Source organism: Lithobates pipiens, unplaced genomic scaffold (genome assembly GCF_037356315.1).
Source record: "Lithobates pipiens isolate NorthernLeopardFrog02 unplaced genomic scaffold, aLitPip1_a1.2 Scaffold_3, whole genome shotgun sequence".
NCBI classification, from domain to species: domain Eukaryota; kingdom Metazoa; phylum Chordata; class Amphibia; order Anura; family Ranidae; genus Lithobates; species Lithobates pipiens.
Genome location: NW_027507790.1, coordinates 254718222 through 254738675, shown reverse-complemented (window position 1 = coordinate 254738675; position 20454 = coordinate 254718222). Strand labels below are relative to the sequence as shown.

The window sequence follows — 20454 nt, the reverse complement described above, 5'->3', positions numbered from 1 at the left end:
CGAGCGGATTGTCCGCTGAAATGTGTTTCAACGGACTAAGTACATCAAACAGTTCGACCGTGTGTACACGGCATAAGAAGCTCAAAGTGTGCAGTGAAATCAGAGTAAGCCATTTCAGTACAGAAGAGGAGGCGGTATAACTGTGTAAGGCCGCGTACACACGGGCGGATTGTCTGCCCAACTAAGTTCGTCAGACAATCCGACAGACAGTCCGTTCAACTTTTGAATGAACGGACTTGACCACACACGATGAACAGACAGTCTGCTGAAAACGTGCGCGATGACGTGTACAGCACATACGACGGGACTAGAAATTCGACGTCCAATACACTGCAATGCAACCTTCGGCCGTGTAAATCCTTTCTGGGCATGCGCCATACTTAGTCCGTCGAACTAGCCTACTCACGAGCGGATTGTCCGCTGAAACCAAGTTTGGACGGACAAAACCAAGTTTCAGCGGACAAAATTACGGAAATTTCGAAAGACAAAGTCCGTCAGACTGTCCGCTGAAAAAGTCCGCTGAAGCCCACACACGAGCGGATTGTCCGCTGAAACACGGTTCAGCGGACTAAGTTGGGCAGACAATCCGCCCGCGGCCTAAGACTGATGCTAATACTGGGGTTTTAGCTTTAACCCGCAAAGAGTCATACTCAAGCTTGTCCTGTGCCGATGTAAAAATCCACTTGCCAACCGCAACACGTATATACAGTATACGTTGTGTCTTGCAAGTGGTTTACCGGTTAAGGCATAACCCCAGTATTTTTTTTTTTTCAGCTAGTGGCTAGATTTCTCATGAAAGCAATCCAAGCCACACATAAGCAGCTGGAGGGGTGACCGAGAAATGAGCTGATGTGGCCAGCTGGTTCCAGAAGCAAAATCATCTTTGCCTCTATGGTCTTGGAGGACCGTAGCGACGTCATGACGTCACTTTCGGTTTAGGCTGGAAGTACACACTTTTTTTGTTTTGTTTTTTGTTTAAAGCAATAGATCAAACTTTTTTTATTATTTGCTTTTAAAGGTAAAGAAGAGATTTGGGGTCTTTTTGACCCTAGATTTCTCCATAAAGAGGACCTGTCATCCGTATTTCTATTAAAAGGGATGTTTATATTCCTTGTAATAGGAATAAAAGTGATAAAAAAAAAGTAAATAAAAAAATATGGAAAAAGAAAAAAAAGGGAAAAAAAAGAACTATGCCCCATCCCTCCATGCTCACGCGTAGAAGTAAAAGCATACGTAAGTTGCGCATGTATATGATACATGTGAGGTATCACCCCGAACGTTAGAGCAATAATTCTAGCGCTAGACCTCCTCTGTAACTTTAAACTGGTAACCTGTAAAAAATTTTAAAGCGTGGCCTTATCCACAGCAGAAGATGATCAAAATTTGATCAGTGGGTGACGGGAAATGGATGACCTCCGGCACCCTTCAATCGTCGGGAGAGAGGCTGGACGGATGTAAACAATGCAGAGCTCTGTCCTGACAGGGGGGATGTGATAGAAAATCTATCACATCCCTTAGTGAAAGCAACACACTTTACACATATAAACTCTGGCTAGGAACACATTTAACCCTTTGATTGACCTAGATGTTTAACACCTGTGTCATTATTAGTACAGTGACAGTGCATATATTTAGCACTGATCACTGTATTGTTTTACTGGTTCCCGCAAAGTGTCAATAGTGTCAGTAAGTGTCAGATTGTCCACCGCCATTACTAGTATAAAAAAATATATAAATAAAAATTCCGGTATATATACCATCGTTTTTAGACGCTATAACTTTTGCGCAAACCAGTCAATCTAAGCTTATGTAGCAATCTGACACCAGCAGACGCTGGGGGGGAACTGACTAACTGCAACTAACATCACCAGTGCCATTAACCTCCCTGGCAGTATGATTATTTCGGATTTTAGGTGCTAAAAGCGGTACAATTATTTTGCATGAAAATTTGGTGTTTTATTTTGTAGTCCTGTAATTCTTAGCGATAACTCACTTAAATCTGTCCAAACCAGAGTCTAGCAGACATCCTGGGTATGATAAAGTTTGAAAAATTAAATCATAAATTATAATATAATAAATAATTATAAATAATTATACCAAATAATAATATAACAATAATAAAAATTATTCAATAATGTAATCAAATCAAAAACACAGAAATTTGCTCAGTTGCAGAATTGTCACTGTCATTACTTTTCAGTATTTGATGACGGATCTCCCCACAAATCTCTATCCCTCAATTCTGCGAGTGATTCCAATTTATTATCGCTGTTTTCTAGCTGGTCTAAAACCATTTTTGATGTAAAGGGACAGTTTTGGTTGCTATGGACAATCTCCAGTTTCCAGGCAGAAAGAACAGTTTTTATTATATAAAACTGCATGCAGGACACTGGGCAGACCACTAGGGACAAAGGGGATGTGAAATTATTACATACAGCAATGTAATCTGTAAGATTACATTATACTGTATGTATAGTGAGTGTTTCACTTTTTGAATTTGGCACCGATCTCCATCCCCGTGCGTCGCAACGCTCGCAGGGAACGGAGATCAGCTCTGTGATAGATCGAGCGAGACACGGTTCGCTCGTACAGCGGGGGGACATCGCTGGATCCAAGGGATAAGGTAAGTAAGCGTCCTCCTGGATCCAGCGATGTGGTCCCGAGTCTGGCTCGGGGTTACCGCTTTTGGTATAAAAATTCCACCCCGAGCCAGACTCGGGAATACCGTCAGGGGGGTTAATACAGTGATCAGTGCTAAAAAATATACACTGTCACTGTACTAAGGGCACTGGCTGGGAAAGGGAAAATCTAGGGTGATCAAGGGGTTAAACAAGTGCTTAAAGTGGTTGTAAACCCTTACAGACCACCTTTACCTACAGGTAAGCCTAGATTAAGGCTTACCTGTAGGTGCAAGAAATATCTCCTAAACCTACACAGTTTAGGAGACATTTGCAAAAGACAATGGCACGCAGGCTGAGTGTGAAGTTTCTAACAGCAATCGCGCCGTTAGCAGCGGCTCCCGCACAGGAGTGGCGTCATTGCAGCTCCGGCCAATCACAGCGGCAGAGCTGCGATACCCGGAAGGAAGATGGACGCTTCGTGGCTCCTGTGTCAGGTAAGTGACACATAATGGGCTACTATGCGATGCATAGTAGCCCATTATGATTTACCTTTGCAGGGAAACAAAGAGGAAGTAAAACCCATCAGAGTTTACTTCCTCTTTAACTATGTGTATTGCATAATGCTTTTTACTAATGATCTCTCCGTATCTCCTCCCTGCTTTGCAAGGAGGAGAAACTGACAGATCGCTCCCTCTTTACAAAGCTCTGTGTTGTTTACCAACACAGAGCTCTGAGCTGTGATTGTATACAGCTGATTAGCAGGTCCTTGTTGTGAGTCATTGGACTGTCTCCTGTGTGCAATCACAGAAGGAGCAGGCCAGGGGGCACGCATGCAAGCACCCTAAACCCGGAAGTAGGCAGCGAAGTACCAGTACGTCGCTTTGTCTGCAGCGGCAGCCTATCTGCAGGCATTGAGTGGTTATAAGATACTACACTATATGAGTTTCTTTTGGGTTTCACATTTGATGAGTTGGAGATATTTGGGAAGCAAAGGTTTTTGACGGTGATTTTGACGGTTTATTGAACCCATTTGGCATAAGTGGACTGGAAATCTGGTAAGAGGTTTAGAAAGTCATCTGCAGGATAATACTCAACTTTCATAATTGTTCAGGAAGCTCTGGACATTCTCATGCAATATGATACTGTTCAGTTGCCAACATAGCAGAAATAATTGTAAGTACAGTCCATAAGTCGGGTTGTAGGTCAAACCAAGTTAGAGGTCGGCTGTGGGTCTGCACAGACAAACTTTGCCCTGTGTTCTGTCACTCACGGAATCTGAAGCCACATTACATTGCTGGCACAATAATCCCTGACAATCACCTTCAGCACACACTAAATAATTCACACACAGGCCTGTTATTTCTATTATGTTCATTCAGTGCTCGGATACATAACATCATGTAATGAGAGCAACAGTACGCTCTACAATACAACTTCCCCCTAGCTTAGCACACATGTTATATAGGGATTAGTAACGTGATACAATTAAATTCTATAGCTTTACAAAGAACATTCCCCAGTGTACTGAAAGATTTAAAGAGCAACTGCAGGCAAAAAACAGATAGTAGGGTTGCACCGATACCAGTATCGGTGCCGATACTAAGCATTTGCATGAGAATCAAGAGAAGAGGGCAGAAATGAGCCTTGGTCGGACTTTAGAGGCACATAAGACGGTATACAGACGTACTGATAGTGCCATCTGGGTTTATACTTAAAGTGAAATCCAAAAAGGCAATGCTGGTCACCATAGTGAATTTGAGATTGTAATCATTGATGCTTAGCGTAGACATAAATCAATGCAGAGCATCAGTGGACCCTGCCCATAACATGAATACATCGTCAATGTATCTAAGCCAGCATAATACATCGGTGACGTAGATCAGTATATTCCTTGCATGAAATGAGGTCACATTCCCACCTCCCCAGGTACAGGTTGGTATAGGAGGGCGCACAACAAGTGCCCATAGCCACACCTTGTACCTGGAGGAAGTGGGAACCATCAAAGGAGAAAACATTCTTAGTTAGAATGTGCGATAGAAGCTGTAAAATGAATATATTAAGCTTATCAGAAGCGTGGCCTCTTTCAAGCAGGAATCTGGCTATTACTTCTAGACCTTGTTGATGGATGGGGAATGCAAGAATACAGGGCCTCAATATCGATGGCAAGTGGCAACCAGTAAACACCCTTCCGGCACATGTAGACCATCCAAATTTTTAGGAAGATCTGGGGTATCCGTGATATATGATGGTAGGGTAACCACATGCGGATGAAGATATTCGTCTACAAATCTACTAGCTCTTTCAGTTTTGGATCCTATCCCTGAGATTATTGGACGTCTTCATCTGCATGGCTTTTCATGCTGACAAGGTAGTTGTACTCTCTATATGCCGTCCAGATGCTGGCCATGTCTTATGTTTTTATGTGGAAATTATTATTAGCAAACTGATATAGGCGTTTTATTTTAGATAGCGAGACCTGTTCCACATGGTGCCATTATCCACCAGCGCCATATTTATCATGTTTTCAACCCTAATCACATGTTTTTTTAATTCTTATTGTTTTTGCTCTGCTTGCACAATATATATATATATATATATATTGTAATGGACGCCGTGGCTGGGTCCTGGAAGGACGCTATATTTCCCCTCTGTTTGGGTTGTGCTCTCTTTAAGGGAATACAATTGATTAACCCACCTGTTAAGGCAGTGTCTTTAAAAAGCAAGACAGGAAGTTGTAGATGGGTGTGGTGGAGTGTGAGCAGCTTGCTGCTGGTTGAAGAGTGGTTTGCCCTGTGGGAGACTGTAGTCCGTGTAAGGGACTGGGAAAGGCTGACAACCTTGAGAGTCAGGAAGACTAAGGAAGCCGGTGAGTCCAGGGGGCTGGAAAGAGTTGACAAATCTGTTGGGAGCAAGCAGAGGAACTGTTGACAATTGAGAGCCAGGTGGCTTGGTATGTTCATTTGTGTGCTGAATGAATTTAAACCCCTGCGTGGGATTACTGGATGAACTAATATTTTGTTTTCTTATAATAAACTTGGGCTACCAGGCCCTTAACCATAAAACGCCTGCCTGATGTAGACTAAAACGTGCATCTACCAATTGTGCTTAATCACCCCAATATTACAAGTGGTGGAGAATGCGGGCATGTAGACGGTGGAATCCGGGTCCTTGCTCCACAGTGAGTCGCATCAGGAACTGCTGCTAGCTGTGTGTGGCAGCCAGGCGAACAGCATTGCGTATACGTTTATTTGATGGACTGTGTTGAATGCGGGTTGTGTACCTGTGAAGGAAGAATCAAACATCAGATTTTTTTTTTTTCTCCTTCTTTGCTGAGAACTGTTACAAGCTGCTGTGTGCATGTGATTGCAAGGATGAGGCAGTCAAAAAGCAAGAAGTTCATGTTTTATCAAGTTAAAGAGGATGTGAGCTCAGCATGGCCTGGGAAGATGTCTCCACCTTGTAGGGCCAGCCAAAAGGGGCCAGTGAAATGTGAGACAGCGAATGAATGGTTCCAGCGGAATCGCAAAGAGTGGGGTGCACTGCAAGGGGCTGACATCTTGGCCTCTGACTATGTGCAACCCATGCTGCCTACAGAGGAGGTGGGAGACTTCCTTGTAAGATTTGAAAAAGTTGCTGTAAAGAGAAAATGGCCTAGGGACCGGTGGCCAAAACTGCTGCAAACCTTATTGCGGATAGAGTTCCGGTCGGTTTACCATTTGATGGATGGGGACCAGGATGACTATCGCAAGTTTAAAGAGGAAATCCTTCTTAGAGGAGAGTTCCATCGTATCATGGGCCGCCAGCAATGCTCCAGGATGGGAGAAGTGTCGCCGGAAGTCCTAGGAATTGGAAATCCAGAGAAACGTAAGGTTTTCTGTCATGGCCGCTTAGGCAAAGGGGTCAGTCCCGAAAGGAGAGTACGTCAGCTTGAATCCTGCATGAGTTATAGCCAACCAGCTTTGGAGCGCAAGTCTGCAGTTACCCCTAGCAACAAGGATCTTGTGTTACCTACAGGGGGCGTCAGTGGGTCCAGAAAGGCTGCAGTTTTGCTCCATGGCCACATGGGGGAGTCAGCCTATGGAGACACCACACCAGTGAGACAACGCACTCAAGTGAAGGCTATGACATCAGCTGCAGGAACTGGTAAGACTGTTTCAGTTTGTGATGCTGAACCCAGTGAAGTGGGAGTATGTCCAGTGGGGAGATCCGCAGTACAAATGGACATAGACTTTCTGCATTGTGCTACCCAGAGCAGTGGGGAGGCGCAGCGTAAAGCCCAACTAGACGCAGGGCTAAAGACTGAAAAGGACATGGGGACTCTCCATATGCCTGCTATGATCCAGCAGATGGCTGGGAAAATTGAGCTAGGGGTGACCAAAACAGTGCTGGTACCATGTTCCCTAGTGACAGCTGCTGCAGGGTTGCCCAGGGAAACTTCCAAGGAGCTTGCAGTGTTGGAGCAGAGAGTTTCCCAGGTCAGCTATGGAGCTGCCCAAATAGGCAAAAGTACCCCTTTACAGAGAGCGGGTGCTGTGAAGAGTCGCTCAGAGGTTATGGTGGCTCATAAACAAACCACAAAAACAGCAGTTGTATCTACATGTAATGAGAATGCTAATGATCGTACTAACAAAAGTGATACTATTGCTAAACGTGATGAGTGTAATGACATTGAAACATGTATTTCTTGTAATGTCATATCTGAGAGTGAGGTTGGTAATGTGTTCACTACCAGTGATGAGAGTAGGAGATCTCCCATGACAGGCAGAGGCACAGGATTGTCCATGGAAGTCTCATGGGGTCTCCATGTGTTGGAGTCAGAGGCTGCCCAGGATGGCTCTGGTGCTATGCTGGTGGAACAAGGGGGGACTAATTCACACAGTGAGAGCGTGTGGGCGCAGCCCCACAACCCTACAGGTAGCCCAGTGGGCAAGGGGTTAATTCAGCCTGCAAAAGTTGAGTGTACAAAGCTGAATGTGTCTGTAATACCACCAGAAAAAGGTGTTCAAAATGGTGTGCTGCACCAAGCTTTAGGTGATGAAGCATCACCCCAATGCAACATTGGTAAAAGTGTGGTGTTACAAAATGATGTATATAGAAGTGAGGAATGTGCAGTTAAAGCTAATGAATCCCAGGTTTTTGTGCGGCCTTCTACAGCAGGTGATGCAATGCTGTGGAACACCCATGAGGGAACCACAATGGACTGGGACAGCTGGGCCAAACAATTGTTAGCCATGCTGGATAAGGCTAGCTTAAGTAACAAGGGTGTAGACACAACTGCTATGCCAGACAGGGGGATCGCCGACCCGCAGGTGGTTGAGGGCGTCTTGGTCCCTGCAAAGGTTGCTGCCCTCCACTCTGAGGAAACAGTTCAGGGCACTGGCATCGCAGATGTGTTGTCCACAGCCCCACAGCTAAATGATATGGAGTATCAAAGTGATAGTGTGACTTGTAATGACCTGCAGAGGCTCACCAACACTGGTGCAGAAGGGATAAGTGTGAGACATGTGTCTGACAGCTCTCCAGGGGAGAAACAAGCTGTGATGATGAGTACCTCCAAGGAGGATGAGGTCTCTTCAAATGTCTCACAATCTCAACCTGCAGTCGCTGAGCCCCTCCATGTCTTGGACAGGGTAGAAGACCCTAGAAAGTTCTGGTGTTTAGACATGGGATGTTTAGAGATGACAGAAACCTTACTGGAAATGCTAGAGTTGGTAAAAATGAACTTACTGTATACTTGGGTATCTCCACCGCAGTTGGACCAGGTGGTGCTGCGTAGCACCAATGGGTGGAGCCAAGTGGTACAGGCAGTGCTGGGAAACCATGACCAAGAGTGGAATTGGTGGGACCAATCATTAACCATTTGGCACAGGATCTACAGATTCTCTGTAAGCGTACTTCTAGTTATTGATTGGTATGGAAGGCACGCAAGAGAACTGCTTGAGATATCAGAGGTCTCTCCGTCTGATGCGGTGACTAGAAAAATCCCTGCTGGTGTGGTCCGAGGTGCGGCGGAGCAGTGGTCAGTAGAGGGCGCAGATACTGCCTTACCCGCTAGGCCTCATGAGAAGGAACGGCCCAGAATGGACTCAGCAGTAGCAGAGATGCTTTCTGTCACTGGCCCAGGGGTACAAGTTAAGGTGCCCGGAGACACTGTGGAAGAAAGTGTTAATAGTGGTTGCCATAACAATGTAATGTGTTCACATGGAAAAAATGGTTTATGCTTGGGTCAGGGTAGGTTGTTAGAACAGGTACCCATGGAGTGTTGGACAACGGGTGAGGTGGAGCTGTGCTATGGTTCCGTCGGATGTAGTCCCTCCTCGGGTCTTCTAACAAACACTGAATTGGAAAGCACTGATGATATGGAAAGCTATGATCTGTTAAGAGTTCGTTCTGTAAACAATGATTTGGTTGCAGTGGGTACCAAGAGAAACTGTTTTAAACCTGAAATACCGATGGTGAAGGGTAAAATGGGTATTTGTAAGTTGAAAGGAGGGCTCAAGGAAGGCAGAGTTCCCCCAAGAAAAGTGAATAAGCCCAGGGACCCCAAAAGAAGAGGAAGGCTGAGTATAGGACAATATAGGAACCTGTTAAGATCCTGGGGGGAATGTTCCTGGAAGCGCACCCGGAAAAAGGGTTGGGCCTACGTGGCTGACAGCCAGCACAGAGGTGTCCCAACCATCATGATGGGTGCTGGTGTTCCTCCCTCCGGATCGAAACACAGGGGGGGGATATGTAATGGACGCCGTGGCTGGGTCCTGGAAGGACGCTATATTTCCCCTCTGTTTGGGTTGTGCTCTCTTTAAGGGAATACAATTGATTAACCCACCTGTTAAGGCAGTGTCTTTAAAAAGCAAGACAGGAAGTTGTAGATGGGTGTGGTGGAGTGTGAGCAGCTTGCTGCTGGTTGAAGAGTGGTTTGCCCTGTGGGAGACTGTAGTCCGTGTAAGGGACTGGGAAAGGCTGACAACCTTGAGAGTCAGGAAGACTAAGGAAGCCGGTGAGTCCAGGGGGCTGGAAAGAGTTGACAAATCTGTTGGGAGCAAGCAGAGGAACTGTTGACAATTGAGAGCCAGGTGGCTTGGTATGTTCATTTGTGTGCTGAATGAATTTAAACCCCTGCGTGGGATTACTGGATGAACTAATATTTTGTTTTCTTATAATAAACGTGGGCTACCAGGCCCTTAACCATAAAACGCCTGCCTGATGTAGACTAAAACGTGCATCTACCAATTGTGCTTAATCACCCCAATATTACAATATATATATATATATATATATATATATATATATATATATATATATTGTACTAATAAAGTTTATGTTTTTTTACCTTATACCATCTTATGTTCCTCCAAAGTCCGGCCAAGGGCTCATTTCTGCCCTTGTCTCTTAATTCTACTGCTAGTTACGGATATGGCAATAGGAGCGCTTTCTGCTCTATTTATTAAGCATTTGCATGAGTATAGCTACTTGTGAAATTGCTTCCGATACTAGAAACCAATAACTTCTGTCTCGGTTTTTTCCGCTGTCAGCAGCATTCTCCCACTAACAGCTGAAATGTAAAGAAAAGAATGCCGGCTATTATTGGTTTTTAAGGAGGGAGGTTGCCACATTTCCCTGCCTACTCCTCGCCTCCTTCTCCCTCTCCTGACAGCTGTCACTTCTGCCTATTGCAGTGGTGGCTGGTGCTCAATATTTTAGGGGTAGTAAACAAACCTCCACCCTCCTCACTCGCCCCGTCGCCAACCCCCCCTCTTCCCTGCTATTTTGGCAGCAATTGGCGCCAAGCTATGGCGTTTTTCCCCACTGCGTATGCACATATATATGTCATCACGTCTAGCGTGTCACGATGATGCCTTAGCTCAGCTCCCTCAGGATAATAGCGAAGCAGGAAGATGGTCACCAATGGGCACTGCGCATGTGTGTGTGATGACCATGTGCGCCATATGGCGTAATGACGTCATATGTGCGACGGTGGCATATTTGTCAGTTACAGAGTACATGACTGTAGCAACTGGACAATGCTGGAAGCATCCAGCACATCATAACCAGTAATAATAAAAAAACAAGGGGAGAGAGTAAAGGTAATGACCAAAAAGGGGAACAGTAGTGTCAAACAGAATAAAAAATACAGGATCCAGCTCTCCATTTGGAGTCTCAGCTGCAAGATGTTCACAATATAGATAAACTGACATTTACAACAGAATTATATAAGGTCACATTTTAATGTTATAGCAAGGTAGGTATTCCATATACAATATATCACCTCAAATCACCAATATGCAAAACAAATAAAGAAGAAAAAGTAAAAAAATAAAATCATTCATGTCCAGCAGAAGAGGAAATTCCTATTAATGCTGTTATGAGAAAGGTTTATAACTCACAGCATTATTAAAGCAGTGTGCGGCCTGGGGAATTTTTTTTTTTAAAGTCAGTAGCTACAATTACTATATGGACACTTACTATGATGTCGGCACCCCAGCTGATTTTCAGATCGTCTGTCGGGTGCTGCCCCTGCCATTCTTCATAAGGGAAACTGGCAGGGAAGTCTTTTGGCTTCACAGTTGGTTTTACGCTTTCAAATTGGCCGGGAGGTGGAGGAAGGAGGAGGGGGGGGGCAGTGCTGCAGCACTGTCTCCCGGAAGTGGGGAAGGGTTCCTGTCAAAAACAGATACCCGTTTCCCCCTTCCCCCTGAAGAGTGCCACGTTTGGCACTCTTCAGGGGGAAGGGGGGAAGCAATCAGATAAGCAGAGATTCCACTTTTGGGTGGAACTCTGCTTTAAGGCCAGGTGACTTTGTAGCTCCTAGGTGATAAATCCACCTGGACTCCCTTTTCAAGATAAGGCGGTCCCATTAACCTCCACGTATGTTTTCAAGTGCACAAAATTTAACAGAGCGTGGATTCTTATTATGTTTCCAGGTTACATGTCTCCCAATGGGTGACATTATGTCACCACTTTTTATGGCCAAATTGTGGTCGTATATATGTTGCCAAAAATGGCGTTTCATCTTTCCCACATAGTATCTGCCACATTCGCATAGCATTAAATAAATAATGAACAGTCTGACAATTGACAAATAATATTGTTTGATGGATATCTCCATAAGGCAACTCATGTCTTTTCCCTGGTAATATAAACATAAACAGTAAGAGCAGTTACCACATCTGTAGGTAACAAAATATTTGCATCCCTCATGTCCCCCCCATTCAATCAAAGTGCCACGCACTCCAGAATGAGGGGAATATTTCTAGCACCAGACCTCCTTAGTAACACTAAATTGATGATCTATAGGGGACTTTTAATGCGTCACCTATGGAAAGTATAGGGTACTAGACATGTGCGGTTCATTTCGTACGAACCGAAAATTTGTACGAATTTCCCTATATACGTTAATTCGGAAACATCCGAAATACAAATTTCTATGCTTCCGAATTTCGTTGAAGAATTTCGGATCCAAATTCCGTTATAACGGAAACGTGACTGCTGTTTTGTTGGCCAATCAGAGGGTTGGAGAAATTACCTTTTTTAATATGGGAGTGGGAGACTGGTACTGGTAGTCAATGGGAAATTCAGAATCGGACAAAATAAGAATGTTCGTTAATATCGTTTTAATATTGCCATAATAATTACGATTATTCGTTATGATGAATTTAAAAAACCCAGGAAGTCAGCATAGCACAGGGATGGTGGGAGCCCCTCATAATGAGCAGAGCAGGGGTACAAACCCAGGAAGTCAGCACAGCCCCTCATAATGAGTCAACGACTGACATAGTGAGAAAGGTATTTTTTGCTTTTTAAATTCATCATAACGAATGTTCGTAATTGTTACGAAAGGTTAACGATCCTAACGAAAATTTGTATTTCATACGAATCCAAATTGAATTTTCGGACACGAAATACGAATTAACGGCTAATACGAAGCGGAACGGAACAAAACAAATTTATTGACGGTGCACATGTCTATGGGTACTGAAGTTTGTCACCATTTCACTGTTTGACATGTAGGATATTTATTTACTGGGTGCAACCTCAGCTTTTATATTTTACCAAAAATATAGAATGTTGCACGGCTACATAGAAAGGGACTCATTACTCAGGATGAGACGTTCCCACCCCTCCAGGTACAAATTATTGTAGAATGGGACACAGCATGTCCCCATTTCTACACCCTAGGGGTAGTGGGAACCGTCAAACACTAAATAATTGTTCCTAAGAATGAAATCAAGTAGGGACACCACAAATTTGTTGTAGTTCCTCTGGCTGGTGCTCCTCTCCTGGAGAAACATGTTCACAGTGGATATGCTTTTTCTCACAAAGGAGTGTGCAGGGGGTGTGCCAGGGAACACCCTAATCACTATATGCAGTGTCGATTCCCCCTACTGCCCGGGCTTCCCCTAATGTTGCCCCCCCAACCCACAGTGCTGCTGGCTTCTCTTCTCTCCCTCTAGGCTGCTACGGGGGAAAGGGGCTAGTAAATATTTAATTCACAAGCCCCATTCTTTTACTAAATTAACACAGTGAACACACTCGCTCATTGGGGGTTATTTACGAAAAGCAAATCCACTTTGCACTACAAGTGCACTTGGAAGTTCAGTCGCTGTAGATCTGAGGGGGTCATGCAAGGAAAATAAAAAACAGCATTTTAGCTTCCGCATGATTGGATGATAAAATAAGCAGAGCTTCCCCTCATTTCAGATATTCCCCTCAGATCTACAGTGACTGCACTTCCAAGTGCACTTTCAGTGCACTTGTAGTGTGAAGTGGATTTGCCTTTCGTAAATAACCCCCATTGTGTCCATTCATAACTGAAGAATAGTAAACTGTGCTTAGCATGCTTCAGTTTGTGAATAAACATGAAGCCACTCGACACAGAGCACTTCCCATTCATTCACTGCCCTGTACAGCTGAGGCTGCAGAGAAAGGCATGTGTGTTTGAACTTTGGGGTGCACACCCTAATGCAATAGGCTGCACACACATATGCTTTCTCATGAAGAATAATACTATAGCGCTTCTATGTCCATAGCTACCAGACAGCTATCGGAGGGAACATGTATGTTATCAATCATCAAGAATTGTGTCTTTGTAGAAGATTTTAATGATGTTACATGTGGTTGAAGTTGTTGTGGTTGATGGTTCTCCCGGTGGCATTGTGGAAATTCTATGGCTCTAGGGCAATGGATAAAATGTGGGCGTCTGTGGCCGATCTACCTTTAGGAGTTTCCAGGTAGTTTTGGGAATGGTACCCAAGTTGAAAGCTTCATCAGTAATCTGGCAGTATTCCTGTTTAGCTTTAAGCGATCTACTTTGGAGAACTTTTTTTATACCATGCGGAATTATTACATTTTCATAGACACATAAAAGTATATTGATCCGTTGTCATTATCACTATATTGCCCCCTTTGTCTGAGGGTTTTACAACAATGTTTTGTCTACGTTTAAGATCTTCTAGGACCTTTCTCTAAGTTAGAGTTAGAGTCAGGTTGTATTGTGTTCCATCTTTGTTGGATAGAGCCCTAATCTTCCGTGTAGTTTGTTGGACAAATGCTAGAATATTGTGGTTTAAAGATAAAGATGGAAGTGTATTCAATTTGCATTTGAATTCAATTAATAAAGAGAAGCCTGAGGGATCAGAGGATATATCATCATTGGTCTCCAATTGTTTTTCTAAGACTGATCTATCTATGTTATCTGCAGGTTCAGAGGTGTCACTCTCTTCCAAACGTGCATTTGTTGAAGGGCCTTAGTCTTGTCTTTTATACCAGGAACCGTCAAAGTCATTGATCCAATCTTGACGTATTTGTTTTTTATTGTGAATTACCTTAAGAATTGATTTCCTGGCAAACAGATGAGTAGGTAGGTTTAAACAACAAAAACAGACTTCATATGTACATGGAATGACCCCAGCGTCTCAATATTCTTTAACCAATCCCACTTTGAGTCAGACAGATTCCAAAACCGGTAATCGTTCTAATGTCACATTATGTCACATAGGTAAGGAACACACATCAAGATGTTCCTAGTAACTCAATGCCTGTATCATTATCACAAGTCCAATCAAAGGCTACTAGAATTACCCCACGGCCTGGCCCCCTTAATGTATCTCTTGAGGGGCAACAGCACCAAAATCACATAAAATATATATATATATATATATATATATATATATATATATATATATATTTTTTTTTTATCTGCACCAGAAAGCAACAAAACAGTACAAACCAACATGACAGGATACCTTAAAAATGATTGAGCTATCCTTAACATGTCTTTCTCCAGAAGAAGTGGAGGTGTTATCATTAGGCTTAGGATTTTGTCCTAAAAGGGACTTTGACTCTTTCGAAACCATCAAAGATATTCATCTGTTTGCCAGGAAATTAATACTTAAGGTAATTCACAATAAAAAGCAAATATGTCAGGATTGGATCAATGACTTTGGCTGGTTCATGGTATAAAAGACAAGACTTTAAGGACCTTCAACAACTAATTGAACTCTTGGAAGAGAGTGACACCTCTGAATCTGTAGGTGACAAAGATAGATGGGACATAGAAGAACTGTTGGGGATCAATAATGATATATCCTCTGATCCCTCAGGCTTCCCTTTATTAAATGAATTCAAACACAAATCAAATACATTTTCGTATTTAACTTTAAGTGGCAATGTTATAGCATCTGTCCACCAAACTACACAGGAGATTAGGGCTCTAGCCAACAAAGATGGAACACAGTACTCAAACTCAGAAAGGCACTAGAAGATCTTAAATGTGGACAAAACATTGTGGTAAAACCCTTAGACAAAAGGGGGCAATATAGTGATAATGTCAACAGATCAATATACCTTTATGCGTCTATGAATATTTAATAATTCCGCGTGCTATAAAAAGTTCCCCAACATTGCTTAAAGCTAAACAGCAATACTGCCAGATTATTGATGAAGCATACAAATTAGGTACCATCCCCAAAACGACCTGAGGATTCCTAAAGGTAGATTGACCACAGACAACCACATTTTATACTCTACCTAAGATCCATAAAAATTCCACCACTGGGGAGACCCATCATCGCTGGTCGTGTATTTGTGGACACTCACCTTTGACTAAATGTAACATCATTACCATCTTTTACTAAAGACACAATTCATCGACTTCAGATAATTGATAAAATACATGTTCTCACCGATATCTGGCTGATAGCTATAGACGTAGAAGTGCTATACAGTACTATTCCACATGAGAAAGGCATATCTACAGTGAACATGTTTCTCCAGTAGAGGACTACCAACCAGAGAAACTACAACACGTTTGTGCTGTCCCTACTTGGTTTAATTCTTAGGAATAATTATTTTGTGTTTGACAGTTTCCACTACCTCCAGGTACAGGTTATAGCGATGGGGACATGCTGTGCCCCATTCTATGCCAATTTGTACCTGGGGGGTAAGAACTTCACGTCCTGAGTGAGGAGTCCCTCCCTATGTACCTGTGCCACATTCTATCATGGCACAGGTACATAGATGATGACCACATGCTCTGGGATGAACCTAAAGAACTGTTGCAAACATTTGTACAACTCCTTAGCAGGAATGTTTTCAATTTAACATTTACTATGACATGTGACCAGAAACGCATTTCTTTTCTTGAAATTAAAATTTTTGTGAAACCTGATTCAACCTTGGGTACAACCCTGTTTTGCAAACCTATAACAGGGAACACCATATTTTAAAGCCAAGAGTGGGCATCCATCTAGTTTGTTCAAATCGATACTACGAGGTATACATTTTAGCACGTGGTATAATTTAAACATCATCACTTTGTATTTGGTCAATTTTTTATATATTATTTATTAATTAATTTATTTATTTTTCGCACTCTACTGGAATTCACTATATTTGCACATTGCACTCTGTGCAGACTTTTCAGAAGACACACCCATTAATTTTATTTTATTTATTTTTTGTTGCTAATTATAAGATATTTATGATTTATTATTAGAGCGGAGCGCCGTTACTACCTATACTTATTTTTTATTGGCATATTGTTTCAACTTTTGGGTTGAGAACCTTGGGTATTGGCAGCCCTCTTATTTATATCGTTCCTTTTTGTGGCCCATCCATAGCGCAAACCCACTATTTGCTATTATAGATGGAACGGGGGGGGGGGGGGGGGTTAAAGATTATCTCTCAAAATGTGGGACAATGCAAATCCCCTACCCCCTTAAAGCCCTCATGGCCCATAGATAGAGTAGATATTGTAAAAAATGTATGCGACTTTTTAGGATACATTTAAAATCTTCATACCTATGATCATTATCGTGGATAGACTTGCATTGTCCCACATTTTGAGACATAATCTTTAACCCCCTTTTCCATCTATATTACCATATGTTATTTAAGACCCTTCCGTACTATAACCATCTGTTTGGGGAGTAGGGTGGAGTTTGGAAACCATGGATCGGCTAATAATATCTATATGTATATTGATCTCTTCTTTACTTATCCCATAGTATATCATGTATTCATATATCTCTTGCAGCTGGATAGTTGACTTTATCGAACTTCCATCAATCCTATTGAACACTTTGAATTTTTTGCATCTGTTCTCTCAATGAGGGTGTCAATTGTTGATCATACTACTCCAGTGTTTTTATGATCAGTGTTCTGATCTACATTAGGTAGGATACACTTTTGTAAATGTAACAAATGTAATATGCATATTAACACCTGAACCAGTGGTGTTGACATAGTGTTTTATCATTACAGACATTTTGTTATTCTATATTTTCCTGAAGAAGCGGGCTCTGACCTGTGAAACACCAATTTAGTAACAAACAACTGCCAATGTCATGATTCATGATATGAACCAAAATTATTACTTCATGTTTTTACGACGCAGCTTATGCAGATGTATCACATGATGATTAATTTCTGACTTATTTGTATTAGGTTTTAATATTTGTACTAAGAAAATTTGATATTGTTTATATACATGTGGAATTGTGATACCACCAAAGTCCTAGAATATTTTGGTTAGAGTGGTTTGTTTAGATATTCAGTATTAAGCATGTGGTGTTGGACAATCTATGTCCTATACTCGTAATGGCTCCAGGGAAGGCTGCAGAGAAGAGGATCTCAGCAGGATAGCGCTGGATCCTCTGTGTGGCTGAGTATCTGAAGTGTGGACAGCTCAGCATCAGGTAAGTGGGGGAACAAAAAATAAATAAAAATAATGGGGTGAAATTCCTCTTTAATGATCAGATCCAGTGGCGGCTGGAGCTCAAATTTTTTTTTGGGGGGGGGCAAACAAACTGAAAAAGACTGAACCCCTCCCCCCCATCAACTGTAGCCTCACTGTGCCCGTCAACTGCAGCCATTGTGCCCATCAACTGCAGCCATTGTGCCCATCAAATGCAGCCACTGTGCCCATCAAATGCAGCCATTGTGCCCATCATATGCAGCCATGCGTGCCCATAAATTGAAGCCATTGTGCCCATCAAACGCAGTCACTGAAAAATACTGAAACCCCCTCCCCTTCAAATGCAGCCTCACGGTACTCATAAAATGCAGCCATTGTGCCCATCAACTGCAGCAACTGTGCCCATCAATTGAAGCCACTGTGTCCATCAAACACAGCCACTGTGCCAATCATATGCAGCCATTGTGCCCATCATATGTAGCCACTTGTACCCATCATATGCAGCCACTGTGCCCATCAAATGCAGCCACTGTGCCCATCAAAAGCAGCCACTATGCCCATCAAACGCAGTCACTTGTGCCCATCAAATGCAGCCACTGTGCCCATCAAATGCAGCCACTGTGCCCATCATATGCAGCCACGTGTGCCCATCATATGCAGCCAATTGTGCCCATCATATGCAGCCACTGCGTCATTCATACGCAGCCACGGTGCCCATCATATGCAGTCACGTGTGCCCATAAATTGAAGCCATTGTGCCCATCAAACACAGCCACTGAAAAATACTGAAATCCCCCTATCAATTGCAGCGTCACTGTGCCCATTAAATGCAGCCATTGTGCCCATCAAATGTGGCCATTGTACCCATCAATTGAAGCCATTGTGCCCATCAGACGCAGCTACTGTGCCCATCATATGCAGCCACTTGTGCCCATCATATGCAGCCACTGTGCCCATATGCAGCCACTTGTGCCCAGTATATGCAGCCACTTGTGCTCATCAAATGCAGCCACTTGTGCCCATCAAATGCAGCCACTTGTGCCCCAGCAAATGCTGCCACTTGTGCCCATCAAATGCAGCCACTTGTGCCCATCAAATGCAGCCACTTGTGCCCATCAAATGCAGCCACTTGTGCCCCTCATTTGCAGCCACTTGCTCATCAATTGCAGCCATTTGTGCCCAGTATATGCAGCCATTGAGCCTATCAAATGCAGCCACTGTGCCCACTGCCCCCCCCCCCCACTCATGGGGTTTGCGGCTCTGGCAGCATTCCCCCCACGCATGTGTATCATGGCTCACAGCTCTGGCACCCACCCCATGTGCACGGCTCTAACAGCCGTGGGGAATTACCGCAGCAGCTCCTCTGAGAGCGTCAGCGACCTCCGCTCCAGCACATGTCTCCTTACTCCTCTTCCTAAGTGACAGGCATCCAATAAGGTGGCCTGGTGCTTTGGCCAATCAGGAAGCAGGTCTGACGCCCTGCCTCCTGATTGGCAGGGAGGAAGGTTAGTGTGAAAATAGTGAAAATTTTCACACAATTTGGTGGGATCAGGGCGCACTCTCTGCGCCGTGAGCCCACCCTATTTTGAAGCCTATTAGAGCCTCTGGCTCTGATCGGGTGCTTCAAAAAATACCACCCCTCCCACCCCACCATAGGAATCCATGCGTCCTGAAAGGGGCCGGGTGCATGGATGGGGGGGGGGGAAAGCGCCCATGCACCTACAGTGCACGGGCCACCACGGATCAGATCTAATCCACAAAAAAATTTGTATCAGTGTGTATTAGGATTCGCAGTGTGGGCACAGTCCCACTGCAAAGGGCTAATTTTTTTCAGCCTGGAGTTGGGCTTTGTCATTATCACCTACTTGAGTAGGAAGCTGTAAAGCTGAAACTGGAAGTGCTGGGATAATCCTGTTGGATGGAAGGATAGGTGAAGGGGTGACACCACCTTGATAATAATTTACAAATGGCTACCGGTTAGGATTTACTGCAATCCATTCACCTTTTGCAAAAGAGCTAATACAAATGCAGCGTAATTTTAAAATGTGAACCAGCATAACAGAACAGGTATTGCGGCCAACATAAATAAATGTGGATTGTATTGTACAGGGCACCAGGGATGGGTCCAGGATGGGAAATACGTGTCCCCATTATTTGGGTTGTGGTCCCTTGGTTGGGTGCTCAAGGATTCTCATCCATGCAGGGTAAAAGGTTTCCGGAGAGATCTGGGCAGTTTTTCCAGAATTGTTGAGTCCTCATTTGTGACCCAGAATTCGGAAACTCTGAGAGATTTTTTGGGTGTGACCTGAATACGGATACTGTAGGCCTGAAAGGGTTAACCTGCCTGCAGGAGATGGCCGAAAAGAGCAGGCAACAGTCAGCAGGTGTCAAGGGGTGTGCGGCAGAACGGGACATTCTTGTGAGAAGATCTGTGTATTGTGTGGGCTACTGAGACCCTGTTGGACTGTGTTGACTTTGGAGGGGACTTCAGAGACTGTTAAGGGACAACTGGCGGTAAGCTGAACGTTTGAGTTATAGTAGAGGTGGATGGACTTTTTTTTTGTTTTCCATGCTGAAGGAAGCTGTTTCATTTATCTTTTGAAAAAAAATGACCCCTTACTTTTACAAACTCAGCTGGCT

At 43.6% G+C, this 20454-nt stretch overlaps 1 protein-coding gene across 2 annotated transcripts in view; it reads right to left on the bottom strand.

Moving 5' to 3' along the window:
• The window catches only part of LOXHD1 (lipoxygenase homology PLAT domains 1), a 425609-nt gene that overhangs the window by 104542 nt on the left and 300613 nt on the right, over nucleotides 1–20454 (bottom strand). The window lies entirely within an intron of this gene.